The sequence below is a fragment of the Pelophylax lessonae genome (genome assembly GCF_965119305.1).
Source record: "Pelophylax lessonae genome assembly, chromosome: 1".
Classification (NCBI taxonomy): domain Eukaryota; kingdom Metazoa; phylum Chordata; class Amphibia; order Anura; family Ranidae; genus Pelophylax; species Pelophylax lessonae.
Window position 1 is genome coordinate 519,457,075 of NC_138768.1, and position 15,038 is coordinate 519,472,112.

The following is a 15,038-nucleotide window of genomic DNA, read 5'->3' on the forward strand; positions in this document are numbered from 1 at the left end:
CGCGGTCATTCCTTGCAGCCACCTGTGGTACCGCTTGTTCCCCTACGGGACGCGATGCGGTGGTCTTTGTCTCCCTGGGGGGTTTCCCTGTTGGGATTATTGGGGGATTAAATAAAAGAAAAGAATTGAATTATTAAAAGCTACATGTATATTCAGTCTTATATATATAGATTGTGAACAGCACAGCTTCCATCTTGTTTGAAGGTGAATGAAAGTTCAAATGTTCTTTTAAACAAGATGTCTCTTACAGAGGGTCTATGGTTTCAACAGAAAATTCTGTCTACCTATGTAGTCATAAATAAGTGGTACATGGACATCTCATCAGATAAGGGTCATTTTAGCCAGACACCAACAGTTACTGGTGGCCAGTCTCGCTTGTATTCTTATCTGAATTTTAACAATGGACAATAGGCCAGTGTACTCTATCAGACATTTAAACTATATAAAGCCCCGTACACACACGCAGATCGTCGTCATACAAATGTTCGTCTTTTCTCCCCGGGATGTCGGTGTCTGTTGAAAAGTGCAAAGACAGCACAAGGACAGCACAAGAATTTTGTCCGCAGACTTCAGCTGACTGCAGAAGTGATGTCATGTAATGGTTAACTTTCCCTGTGTTTTTTATTTTCTGAGCATGCCCAGTCTTGCAAATCTGCGGTCTGTCGGCTGATTTCTGTACTAACAGGCGAACAATCGTCCGTTCTGGTGTCTGCAGACAAAAATTTTCATGTTTGCAAGAAAGACTCTTGTCCGCGGATTGTGTGCAGACATCTGTCGGAGGCACCATACTAACACGCATACAATCGGCAGATCTTTCGTCCGCCGACGTTTGTATAACGACGATCTGCGTGTGTGTACGGGGCTTTAGTTTTAAAGATGCATTATATCGTGTGTAAGAAAATATGAGTAATAATTATACGTATATGTATACATATATATTTAGGAATGTTATATCACATTTTGGTTTTATATTCTTGCACATAAAAATCTTACTTAGACAAAGAAGTATTAATTCCACTTAAATCGCTTCACTTATAGGGAGTGTTTGTATAAGATTTGTTTCAGTCTTGGCTAGGTGATATAAATCCTACAATTCTAGACGCAATGTCTGACAGTAATGACAGAATCCAAGTAATGAATGGATTTTCACTAGCCAAGAGGTCGGGATAGGTCATCAGATAATAATAGTGGTAATTATTCTATATGCTGAATCTAATGAACAGTACAATACTGTCCCCTTTGGAGATGCTACTAAATGCAGTCTCGGGGTAACTCAGTATTTTCCAATAAATATATATATTGTATTAAAAATATAATCTTATAAATGGCTTAACAGATCCAATAATTGCCAGGATACATGATGGAGATATTAGATGGACATTTATGTATGTACTGAGAGTATGGACAAGTTTATATGTTGCTTTTATAATTACTCTTAAATATAGAGAAATCATCCTTTAATTTTATTATCCAAAATATTGGGTTAATTAAAGAGGCGTGACTATGACATCACCAGTTAATGTATAAAATGTCCCAACCAATGGGGATAATGTTCCTCCCTCTGGGTTTAACGTATGGTAATTTTAATAGTCCTTTGTTCAAAACCATATAAAAAGGAGAACCCAGATGTGAGACATTACACTACTGACAACACACACGCTACTCACATCCATCTATATACTCATCTACACATACTCCATCTTGCTCCATCATTTATCTGAAACTTTGAGGGACGCCAAACAAAACTCCTCCCTAACTGGCCACCATCTTGGGAAGGCAGCCATTTTAGGACTCTGGTAACGACCATTTGAAGCTAGCAGCCATCTTAAGTGTGGTAAATATACCTTGCTGTTTATTTGATTTTATTCAATATTGTTTATTTCCTTCCTTATATGTTTTATATTGCATATTTAAGGGTAATAAGATTACAATCCCAGCCGTATAAACCATAGTAGAATTTTCTCTAAAAAGCTGATTTTTGTTTTTATACATTTTTATTAATATCAGATTTAGTGCATATTTGCGATTTTAGTCTTCCGTTTTGCATAGCTTATTCTCGCCCCATCTGCAGTGCAGTGACTGTCCGCTGTGCAATTCGCAGACAATTGTGGTCTGTTTATATAGAACACTTACCTATGGTTTATGCTATACCTGGGGAGAAAAGGTAATCTTGCTTTCATTTTTACTTTCATCATTGAGCTAAATATCACATTGCATTTATCTTTTTAAGTTTGTATTTTATGTAAGGTTATCTTTTTGTGTCATCTCATGTCTAATCATTTATTGTGAATACATGTCTTGTGAATAAATATTCTTATATATATTCCTTACTGTAGACTGTTTTCACTAAGATTGGTATATGCTGTTAAAAAGAAATTAATCAATTACAAAGAACTTGTTACATATTGATTTGTGGAAATAAGTTGAGATTCTCCTGCCTTACAGATCTTTGCTTATTTACATAAATAGAGACACTGTTATATTCAGAGCAGTATAAATATTCTGACATCCCCTTAGCAGCCGGATGGTCCACCATTTCTGCCGGCTTAGCACGCGGGTCCGGCGTCTCCTTCATGCCTGCGTTAGCTCGCTCCTCCCCGCTTAACCGGAACTTCCGGTATTCAGAACGAGGCTTGCAGCGATTCTTCCGGCGGGAGATTTGAATTTCCTTTAGCGCTTACCAAGCATAGGAGAGCTTATGGAGGAGGAGATTTTTCCTGTGGAGACTACAAGGACTTCAGGTATGGCGGGCCCTTCTTTACTTAAGGAAGCCGACTACCTGGCAAGCATTTTGGCGACCTGTAAGTTTCCTTTTTCCCAAGGAAAGCAGATAGGGAGGCAATTTAACAGGGTTTCCCCAGATACCATCCGTATTGCTCTTACAGGGGTACCTATTAGACAATCAATTGTCTTCAGGTCAGAGAAAAAAAACAAACGTTCCGGTGTAGGTTGGAAACACAACTGAACTGAAGCCCAAGGTATGGGTGGGACCTTTTAACAGCTGCAAATTAGTTGTGTTTCCTGTAGGGTGGAGCCACAATCTCTGATATGTAGGCCGTCCTGGAAGGGTGAAATGAGAAAGAGTATTTTCCACAAACAATTCCAAGGGAAGTGTTCTAACAATTCTATTAGGTACTTACCACCTATGTTATACATTCTTACCACACCCTTTTAACAGGGCAGGAAGTAGGCCGGCCGTCCTGGAAGGTTCGTAGAAACACCGTTACTGATCTACTAACAGTAGGTTTTCTCACCTCACCTTCCAGGACGGCCAACGCATGAGAGGATAATAGATTACCCATAGCCCTACCTTAGGGTGGGACCATTGCCTGTAAGACCTTTCGGCCAAAGGCTAGGTCTTGTTGAGACAGTACTTCTACACGGTAATGTTTCAGGAACGTGTCATGACTGGACCAGGTGGCTGCACTGCAGATCTGTTCCCAGGATGCTCCAGCCTTCTCGGCCCAGGATGTAGCCAGGGCTCTAGTTGAGTGTGCTTTTAGCTTTGCTGGGGCAGGAACACCTGAGACCTAATAAGACATGGTAATTGCTTGTCTGATCCACCTAGAGATTTGGTTTTGAGAGAGGTTTTGAGGCCCGCAGTCCCTTTCTGGGCCCTGAATAGAGGACCAGAAGATGATTTGACCTTCTAAAGTCTTTGGTCCTCTTAGCGGCGCAGGTCCGGGCCTCCTCTGGGATTGTGGGGTTCAAACGGGGCACACGGGAAGATGTTATCTCTTTATATGCAGATGACACTCTCCTTTACTTGGGGGATACTCAGGATTCCCTTCGCACGGTAATGTCCCTTATAGACTACTTTGGTTCGTTTTCGGGATTTTCTATCAATTGGGACAAATCCGTGCTGATGCCTCTGGACCCTCTTCCCGCCCCTCTACCCTTGTGTGCGTCATCGGTGAGAGTAGTGGACAGATTCAAATACTTGGGGATACAGGTATCACCCAACCCCTCTGACTACTTGACATTGAATTTAGTGCCTCTGCTGCAGAAGTTTCGCTCTAAATGCACGATTTGGTGCAAATTGCCGCTCTCTGTCGCTGGCCGTATCAACCTTATTAAGATGGTGTGGGCGCCCCAATTGCTGTATGTTTTCCACAACACCCCTGTGTGGATACCTAAACAATGGTTCCACAAAATTGAATCTCAGTTCCGGGAACTGATATGGTGTAAGAAGGTAGCCAGAATTAAACTAGCCACTCTCCAGATGGGGAAGGACGGGGGCGGGCTAGCGGTGCCAAACCCCCGGGTGTATTTCCTGGCCAACCAGGTTCAACACATGGGAGGCTGGGGGAAACCGGACCCTGTACTTGTCCATTTGGATGCTGGATTTGCACACCTGCCAGCGAGTATGCCGACAATTGCTCTGCTTCGGATGGTATGGCGGTGTGTCAAGGCGATGCTCCGAGTTGGGGGTTTCCTCCCTGAGACCCCCATCTGGGATAATCGGAACTATAAGGAGCTCCTCCACTTGGAGGGTGCAGAAGTCTGGAAGATGTCAGGAGTATGCTTCATGACACAGCTGTTTAGGGGACAGGTGCTGAAATCCTTCCAGGAATTGCAGAGGGAATTCAATGTGCCACGACAGCATTTTTTTTAGATTTTTGCAGCTTAGACATGCTATTTCGGCTCAGGCCAGACTTGCAACATTACAACTCACCCCTAATAGACTGCTGGGAGATGTATTTCAGGCCTCTGATAAGAAGGGTATGATATCTGATGTATATACTGCCCTTCTGGGCTCCCTTCAGGACCCGGCCACTCTCCCTGCCAGGGCGGCTTGGGAGGAGGACCTTGGGCCCATCGATGGGGAAACATGGGAACTGTGCCTTTCCTCCGTTCCCTTGGTTTCAGTCTCGCAAAAGGTTTCCCACCTTATGTTATTCCACAGAGCGTATAGGGCACCTGTTAGGCTTCACCGTTGGGGCCGCCGGCCTACCCCCCTCTGCCTGAAATGTGATAGGGAACAAGAAACACTGATACACATGTTGTGGCGATGCCCCAAGCTGTTCAGGTTCGGTCACGTCTAGTGACCATCTTCCTGTCCCAAGAGGAAAGGTGGAAGAATTGAAGGGCTCTTGCGTGGAGTTGAGCCCAAAAAACCACTGGGATGCTGGCAGACATGAGTTCTAGGACTCTAAGGATTTCTCTCCTGGAACAAGAGGGTGTGTCCTTGAGAGCTCCTACTGGAGAGACTATTTTTTCCACTTAAATAGTTTTTTTTCAAACTGAATAAGATGGTTTCCATTGAAAACTTTTTGTATAGTAAAAACTTGTTTTCAAGTTTTTTAAGTTTATTATTATGAGGCGATGTTTTCCTGAGGGTTTAGGGACCACAAACACATGGGAGTAAAAGCCTTGGAAGAGCTGATCTTCCGGTACAGGAACTATTACTAACTGTTCTGCCAGTTTTTGAATCCCTTGTAACAGGGCTTCCCTTTTTTTGAATTTCCATGGGGGGGGGGGGATGGGTAAGGGTTATTGTAATGGGGGGTATCGCTGTAAATTGTAGGTGATAACCTTTTATGAGGGAGTGGATATAAGGGGTTACTGCAATTTCTTCCCATTGGGACGGAAATAGGCTTAGTCTGCCCCCCACTTTGATTCTGGCATCACTTATTATCTCTTGCGCCAGAAGAGGAACCTAGCCGTGGAGACCTGCTGGAGCTGGAGACAAGCCTAGAGGGGCACCCTGCTTGTGCAAAATGGAGGCGACCTGTGAGAAGCCTAAGATGGCGGCAGGTAGAGTGCAGCTCTCACCAGCATTCCTGAACCTGGCTCACAGGGGAACTGTCAGACTTCCATGCCTTCAGGTCAGTAAAAATAACAAACGTTGTTTCGCTGTAGGAAGAAACACAATCTAAACTAAGGGACAAGGGGGAAGGGTGGGGCCTTTTAACAAATTGTAAATGGATTGTGTTTCCTGTAGGGAGGAGCTCATGTGTTGGCCATCCTGGAAGGTGAGAAAAAGTATATCAGTCAAGACCTTCTTTGAAATCTGATCCGCAGACCAGCATTTTTAGCCAAAGTATACGCCGGAGGACCACTGCCGAAACAGACAGGCGGCCCAATATGGGAGCAGTATCTAACGGGGCATCGCAAACAAATTGCAGCCCCTGCACTAGCTCATCCAACAGCTCCCCAAAGGCAGGAGGAAGATGTTTTCCCTCCAGGTCATGGTGTAGTACCTGCCCATTCAGTCAACGTTTGCAAGACCGGGGCAAACGTAAACACCGGTCTGAGTGCAGACCCCGTCAGGGTAGTACATATTGCGGGCCACAGACTCCGCCTTTCTATCTGCCAGATCCTTAAAAGGACGGGGAATCCTCCACTGGGATCACGGTAGCTTTATTCAGTCTTGGGACTGGAGGGTCCACCGTAGGTGGCACAGTCCACTTCTTTATAATGGATTCCTCAAAGGGATAGCATCTAGCAATCCGCTTAGGCACCCCAGGGGAATGCTTTGGGCAGTCCCATTCTTTTTTTAGCATATTGTCAAAAAAATGCTGGGAAAAGGGTAAAACCTTTGCCGCTCTGGATGGCTTGTAAGTGCCAAACGTAACCTGCGCCTCAGTCGCAGTCATAGCTGCATCCTCCATATTTAGGGTCACACACAGATACAACCAGTGCGTCCACCAGCGCCTTTTCTTGCGCTTGCGGAGGTAGAAAGGTCATCCTCACTTTCAGAGGAGACAGGCTGCGAGGTAGTCTGCGGTGGCTGAGTCAGAATCTGAGACCTGATGAGGCAGGGGTAGGCAGAGGGTGTGTTTTTTTTTTAGCACCTCGCCCTTTAAAGGCCACCTCGACCCCGGACACAAACTATTGACAGCTGGGATCTGGAGGGCCCTGCGGCCTCGAGTGGGTCAGGTGGGAACACGTTCTTCAGGGTCCATGTTGCACCAGGGGAACCGGTCAGCACAAAAAAAAAAAAAAGTGAAAAATTATTATTTTTTTTCAAAAACGTCCCACCGTGCTACAGCGCCCCCAAGAGGTCAGGCAGAGCGCACTTGAGACCCCCAGCAAAGAGAGAGACCCCCCCCAAGTCTCACCGCCCTACATCAATGATGCACCAGGAGGCCCAGACTGTCTGCACAGCACGTATCAGCAGCGATCTCAATCCAAAAAGAAAGATCTGGTGATCAGCACCAGAGTATATGGAGGAACTCCACCCAGAAAAACACCTCTAGGAACTCCCATTCAGTGATTCCTATCAGAAAAACCACCGCAAAATGGCGCCGGGTGTACCAAGATGGCCACCGATTCATGCAGAGCACATGGGCTACAAGAAAATGGTGGCCTGCGGAGCAACTGAGGACCCTCGTGGGAACCCCCCAGCCTCCTGAATGGGATGGATTGGAAGGTGGGCCCTGGAGTGACAGTTAGAAACCCCCCCTGCACAATTGTTCGTCGCCGGCGGCGCAACCCCCCGCCCCCACCTGCGGCCTGAAGCTCGGACCCAGCCATCGGAAGTAGTTACAAAGTCCCAGTAGTGAGGGGGGCAGGTAGTGGGGGGTGCGTGACAGGACAAAGGGGAACCCGGGGTTGAGGGTCTGACAGTCCTAGGAAGGGCCCGTGTCCACCCCAAAACCCGCTGGGGGGGGGGGGGGACATTTACTAACCATACCAGGAACAGGCGGGCGCCATCTCCTGACAGAACCCCACTCCGTTGAAGTGGGGGGCTGTCTGCCAATTAGGAACGTTGCAACTCAGGCCTAGACCCAGTCATATGCGAACTGACAAGATGTTTAACTCGTGGGGGCCAGTCCCCGTCCAGTGGGACTATGTTGCAGCCGACCCAGCGCAAAGCTAAGGTCTGCAAGCACTCGTTTTGCTGAGGTGACCACTGGATCTATATATCCAGCCAATCTCCCAGATCCAGCATAGTTGCTTGTAGATGTCACAGGGAAAAAAAAAACACTTTGTCAGAACCAGATATCCCAGCAAGGAACTAGATCCTTACTCCTAATTAGGCAGATTAAAATGGATATCCTATGCAGGGAGAGAGAGGGTATACCCCCTGGGACTGCCCATCAGCATAGCCATAACTTTTTTCTGTGTAGTGTCCTACTCCTGTACTACAAGGCAGCATAACCCTACTGATACGAAGGTCAGAAGACTGCGTCCGTCAATGAACGATAGAGAAAAACTGGTATTCTACATATCTGGGTGTGTTAGAGGGTTCCTCACTCTGGTCTGTGGTTCCACTCACCAGCACGACATCACTACAGGACACAGTGAGGTTGATTTACTAGGCAAATATACTGTGCACTTCCTCCAGAGCTTAGTAAAATGAGGAAAAAGCTTTGCAAAGAAAACGGGGAAAAAAAAAAAAAAAAAAAGGAGGGGGGGGGGAGAATTTTTGAACATGATTGAATGAGAGAAATCAGCAGAGGTTCCCCTCAGATCCAGGGCAACTGCACAGTATGTTTGCCTTGCGAGAACGAACAGCTAGCAACCAGGTATCTAACACATGAGTGTGATAGCTCTTCAAGAAGTTTACTCAGCACCCACCAGCAAGGTAAGTATTAAAAACATAATCTCTAACAAGTCGCCTGTGATTTAAAGAACAATTCTGGGTATGAATATTTTTTTTTTTATACCTAGTTGGACCAGTGGAACTATGTAAAAAAAAAAAAAATAAATAAATAAATAAAAAACAAAATATACACACACACAGATATATATATATATATATATCTATACCTGGAATTCCAAGTTACCATTCTTACACTAGTAGGGAAAAAAGTTTTTCCTTTTTGGGACCCCGAGGTAGATTTTAACTCTAATCCTGTGCTTACAAACACCTGTAAACATGGGGCTAGTTCACGGTCCTTCGGAACTTACAGATGCAACACCAATGGAATAGAAAAAGCCTCGGTGTGACAACACAGGGTATCAGACCCCTGCCTCTCTCACCAACTCATGACAAAGGATGGCCCAATCTCACACTGCGCTGTCACTTACATAATGCCATTCTCAGCTGCACCCTGTCCAAAGATTTTTAAGGAAAGCGCTTTATAATCAACATGAGTTGCAGAATTTTACTAACAAATGTTATCCCTTTATACAATTTATTTTATGCAGTAATTTCTGACTCTAGCCTTAGAAACATTTTTCCCCATTCATATGAGAGATAACACAAATTATATATATATATATATATATATATATATATATATATATATATATATATATATATATATATATATATATATATATATATATACAGTGGGTACGGATCTGCAAGGAGGAATGGCAGAGGATCCCCAAATCCAGGTGTGAAAGACTTGTTGCATCTTTCCCAAAAAGACTCCTGGCTGTATTAGATCAAAAGGGGGCTTCTACTAAATACTGAGCAAAGGGTCTGAATACTTAGGACCATGTGATATTTCGGTTTTTCTTTTTTAATAAATCTGCAACAATGTCAACAATTCTGTATTTTTCTGTCAGTATGGGGTGCTATGTGTACATTCATGAGGAAGAAGAATGAACATAAATGATTTTAGCAAATGGCTGCAATATAACAAAGAGTGAAAAAATTAAGGGGGTCTGAATACTTTCCGTACCCACTGTAGTTATATATATATATATATATATACACATACACACACACACACACACACACACACACACACATATATACATATACATACACACACACACACACACACTTTTTTTAATCTCTTTATACAAGGACCGATATGCCTTTATGCACATTTTAGTCACATCTCTAACATTAAGACCTCATTGGCATAGTTTTTGTGCTATGATATATATATATAATATCTTTATAGAAGGGGCATATCAATAAAATAACTTACCGTTAGTATACTGGTAACAGCCTTTCTCTTAATCCTTCCAGGACGGCCTACATATGAGAGATTGTGGCTCCGCCTCACAGGAAACACAACTAATTTGCAGCTGTTAAAAGGGTCCCACCCATCCTTGAGCTTCAGTTCAGTTGTGTTTCCAACCGAACTTTCAAGGAATATAGTTATTCAATAACATACAGCTACACATATATACATATTTTTTTAAAACTCACCACCATCTGGGGCGGGAAGTAGGCCGGCCGTCCTGGAAGGATTAAGAGAAAGGCCGTTACCAGTATACCAACGGTAAGTTTTCTCCTTTCATCCTTCCAGGACGGCCTACATATGAGAGGATAATAAAGGAATCCATACTGGCCTACCTTAGGGCGGGACCACTGCCTGTAAAACCGTTCTGCCAAAGGCAAGGTCTTGTTGCGACAGTACTTCCACACGATAGTGCTTTAGGAAGGTATCTTGGCTGGACCAGGTGGCGGCATGGGGGATCTGCTCCCAGGATGCTCCGGCTTTTTCGGCCCAGGAAGTTGCCATGCCCCTTGTGGAATGTGCCTTTAGACTTGTCGGTGTGGGGGTACCTGACCTTATATGACATACTAATGGCTTGTTTAATCCACCTAGAGATTGAGGGTTTTGATGCTTGTAATCCCCTCCTTGGTCCAGAATGTAGAACCAATAGGTGGCTAGATCTTCTAAAGCCCTTGGTTCTTTCTAAATATGCTAGAAGGCACCTTCTTACATCTAAGCAATGGAATGTTTGTTCTTTTGCACATTTAGGCTTCTCACAGAATGATGGGAGAACCATCTCTTGATTCCTATGAAAAGATGACACCACCTTGGGTAGGTACAGTGGATCTGGTTTAAGAATCACCCTGTCTTGGAGAATTAGCATAAAAGGCTCTTTTATGGATAAGCTCTGTAAATCTCACACTCTCCTGGCTGTAGTGATTGCCAACAGAAATGTTAATTGACAAAATGTTTAAACTAATTTTGTTTAAAGGTTCAAAAATGCTTCACTAGATAACGTCTCTAGTACTAGCGTTAAGTTCCAGGCTGGAACATTGGTTCTGTTAATTGGAGATGCTCTTCCCCGGGCTAACAGAAACCTCTTAAAGGTTCTTTGGCCAAACTTTTGTCTAAAAAAAACAGAAAGTGCCGCTACCTGTACTTTAAGGGTGTTCACCGCCACCCCCTTATCTACCCCATCCTGTAAAAAATCCAGGATCCTTGGGATTGAGGCAGAGGAATCCTTCTTCTGACTCTGCCAAGTACAGAATGTTTTCCAGATTTTGGAATAAAATTTTTCTGGTTACTGGCTTTCTACTTAAAAAGGAGGGTCTCAATGACCTTGTCTGAGCATCCTTTTTCTTTCAATATTTGGCGTTCACTACCCAGGCTGTTAACTGAAAAAACTGCGGTCTGGGGTGAATCAGAGGTCCTTGTAGTAACAGTTCTGGAATTTTTGGTAGTTTCCATGGTACTGTCACTGATAGGGAAACCAGGGTTGCAAACCACGTTCTTTTTGCCCACCCAGGTGTGACTAGGATGAGGCGTAGTTGCGGCCATCTGCTGAGTTTCTGCAGAATTCTGGATATTAGATTCTGTGGGGGAAAGGCATAGGCTAGCCTGAAGGGCCAAGGTTGTGCTAGGGCATCCAAGCCCAGCATATCCTTCTGTTTTGTCAGAGAAAAGAACTCTTCCACTTTTCGTTTCTGCCGAGTGGCAAACATGTCCACTTCCGGTTGACCAAATTTTTGGACTAGACGTTGAAAAATTACTCTTTTTAGTGTCCCAATTACTTGTGGGGACGATGTAATTTTTTCGTCTATGGAGCCCTGTCTCTTGTTCCAAGAGGCCAGGTGAAATAATTGGAGGTCTCTTAAATGTAGTTGGGCCCATTCTACAGCCGGAATACATGCTGTCATTAGCCCTAAAACCTGCATGATCTGTCTCCTGGGGCAGCAGGGATGAGAGCAGATGTTTCTTACTGCCGAGACCACTTTTTCCACCTTTTCCCTTGGGAGAAAGAGTTTTTTGAGTCTGGTATCTATTTTGTACCCTAGATACACTTGGACCTGTGCTGGCTGTATTGAGGATTTCTCCTCATTTAATAGCCATCCTACCGCTTGCAGAACTGACCTCACCTTTTGGGTGTCTGCCATCGCCTGTCTTTCTGATCTTGCAAAGGTCAACATATCGTCCAGATACGGGATCAACTTTAGGCCTTGTAGGTGGAGATGGCCTACTACCTCGGCCAAGATTTTTGTAAAGATCCTTGGACTTGCTGCCAAGCCAAAAGGAAGAGCTCTGAACTGCCAATGTGCAGGACCTTCTTCGGTTACAATGGCGAATCTGAGAAATGCTTGATGTTCTGGATAAATTGGAACATATAGGTAAGCATCTCTTAAATCCAACGTTGTCTTTAAGACCTTTTGGTACAGATTTTTCCCTGAGGGCTTTGGCACCACAATTATGTGGGAATAAAAGCCTTGTAATTCCTGACTTTTTGGTACAGGTTCCTGAATACCGTCTAACAGTGCCTTCCTCTTTTGTTCTATTTTCGAGGAATAGGTCACTGTTATATCCGGTACCGGTTGTGAGACAAGCTCCAGTCGGTACCCTTCCCAGAATATCTGAAGAATGTAGGGGCTGGCAGAGATGTTTTCCCATAGGGAAGAAAAATGGGTCAGTCTGTCCCCTACCCTGATGCTGGCGTCAGTTGGATTCTTTGGACTTAGGTCCAGGTTTAAGGAACAACAATTTGTTTCCTTGTTTTCCCTTTTCAGAACCACCTTTCTTGGCCTTGAACGGCCTTTTTTGATTTTTGTCCTGGAAGTTCCGAAAGGAATATCTTCCTGTTTTGTCCTTAGTGGGAAATTTTTTCCCCTTCTCTGCAGATCTGGACAAGGTATCATCTAGTCCTGAACCGAACAGTAATGAACCTTCAAAGGGTAATGCACAGAGTCTTACTTTGGAGGTTATATCACCTTCCCAAGCTTTGACCCAAAGCGCCCTTCTAGCAGAATTTACTAATGCTGCTGTTTTTGCAGATGCTACTAATGACTCCACAGCTGAGTCTGCTAGGTAGAATGCTGCTTTACCAATCATGGCAAGGGAATCTATCAGGTCTTGTGATCCCGCCATAGTGCGGACATGTTTTGATAGTTCCTTGAGCCAAAAGTCTGTATTCCTGGCCATACAGGTATCAGCTAAGGCTATGGTTATATTATATGCATTAGAATCCCAGGCTTTTCCTAATAAGGATTCAATCCTGCGATCCATAGGATCCGTAATATGCCCGGCATTTTCAAAGGATAAGTCTGTTCCCTTTTGATAGTTGTGCCAGGGGAGCATCAAGTTTAGGATTTTTTGTAAATATTTCCAATTCTTGAGGCTCAAAAGGATACCTTCTCTTCCAGCTTTTTGGTCTGGATAAGGCATGTGTAGGGAATTTCCATTCTTGGTGTATTATGTCCTTTAATGACTGGTGAATGGGAATGGTTCTGTACTGGGCTTTTTCCAAGCCTTTGTACACCTTGTCTTTACAGGAAGACTCTTTCACTGGGGTAGGGATTCCTTCAGTGTCATGTACCACTTTAAGTAGACCCTGCATATATTCCGAGGAAAAAAGATTTTTGTTTCCTTTTTCCCCCTCACAGTTACTTTCTGAGTCCTTATCCGAACTGGAAGGATCTCCTATGTAACTAGTGCCTTCCCCGGGATTCTCTTGCTCCCTGACTTGAGTTGAGGGAATGGTTTGAGACTCAGACCAGAGGGATGAGGGTCCTCTTGACCACCCACTGTCCTGGGAGGATAAGCTATCTTTCGATACTTCCTCTGCTGGGACTTGAGGGATAGCTGCTGTAGTCCTGAATGACTGAATAGTAGCTAACATTTCCTCTTGCATAGATTTAAGGAAATCTTTCATAAGGATTGATGCTTCTTGCCCTGCTAACTTATTAATACAAGTATGGCATAAGGGCTTTAAGTAAGACTTAGACAATCTGACCCCACAGTTCCCACATTTCCTAGACATGCTAGTGCTAACTGTGGAAGGGGGTCTGGCAGGGGCTTCCTGTGCCGGTGGCAGACCTGTGTAAACACAGTAAACACAAGACAAGAAAAAAAAAAAAAGAGACACCGTAATGTGACACAATAGCCTTCTTGTCCACCACTACGGCTAACATTCAGGAAAATGTCAAGGCATGCCTGTCGTTGCAATAGACAGCAGTCGGCCCGCCGCCGGTATCACTTACCCGTTCCTGACGCCACCTGCGTTGCCGCTTTTTCCTCTGTAGGGATTGCGGAAACTCGTGTCTCTTTCTGGGGCTTCAGCCCTCTCGTAGCCGGAGAATCAGCCATGTCACAAGCGCTGAGCTCACATGGACCCGGCGTCTCCTCCACGCTGCGCCTCTTCCGGGTATCACCCGCTCCGCCCTTTCCGCCGGAACTTCCGGTCTCCATAGCGAGGCTTGAGGCTCACCTACTGGCAGGAAATTCAAAATCCTTACCGCCAATGTAGCAATGGAGGAGACTTTCCTGCAGAGACAATAGGACTTCAGGTATGAGGGACCTTCTCTGTAAGGCAAACCGCACTACCTGGCATGTTTGGCGACCTGAAAGCTCCTGTTTCCAGGACACAGCTAGGGAGGAACCTGCTATTAGGCCGACCGAAGCTGCCTTCCAGGGGTACCTCTCAGACAGTCATTTGCCTTAGGTTAGTAAAAAAACAAACGTTCCGATGTGAGGTTGGAAACACAACTGAACTGAAGCTCAAGGATGGGTGGGACCCTTTTAACAGCTGCAAATTAGTTTAATGTGTTTCCTGTGAGGCGGAGCCACAATCTCTCATATGTAGGCCGTCCTGGAAGGATGAAAGGAGAAATTACAAAGATATTTCACTTGGGCCTGTAATGTGTCTGGAAACCTTGGCTATGACCAAGTTTAAGAGCAGCATACTTTATGCATTTATGAACATTTCATCATAACCTTCCCTGTCATTGACTAGATAAAACCCATTTAGAGTCATGTCCTGATCATTACTTTTTATAAATTGAATAAGCAAGATAGGAGAGGGGGGGGGAGAGAGCTTAAGTGAAAAAAAAAAATGTAAGCAGATGTAACATTTGCTGATAGATGTAATTACATTATAAATCCAATATGCAGGTAAAGTGGTCTTCACTCAATCACCTTACA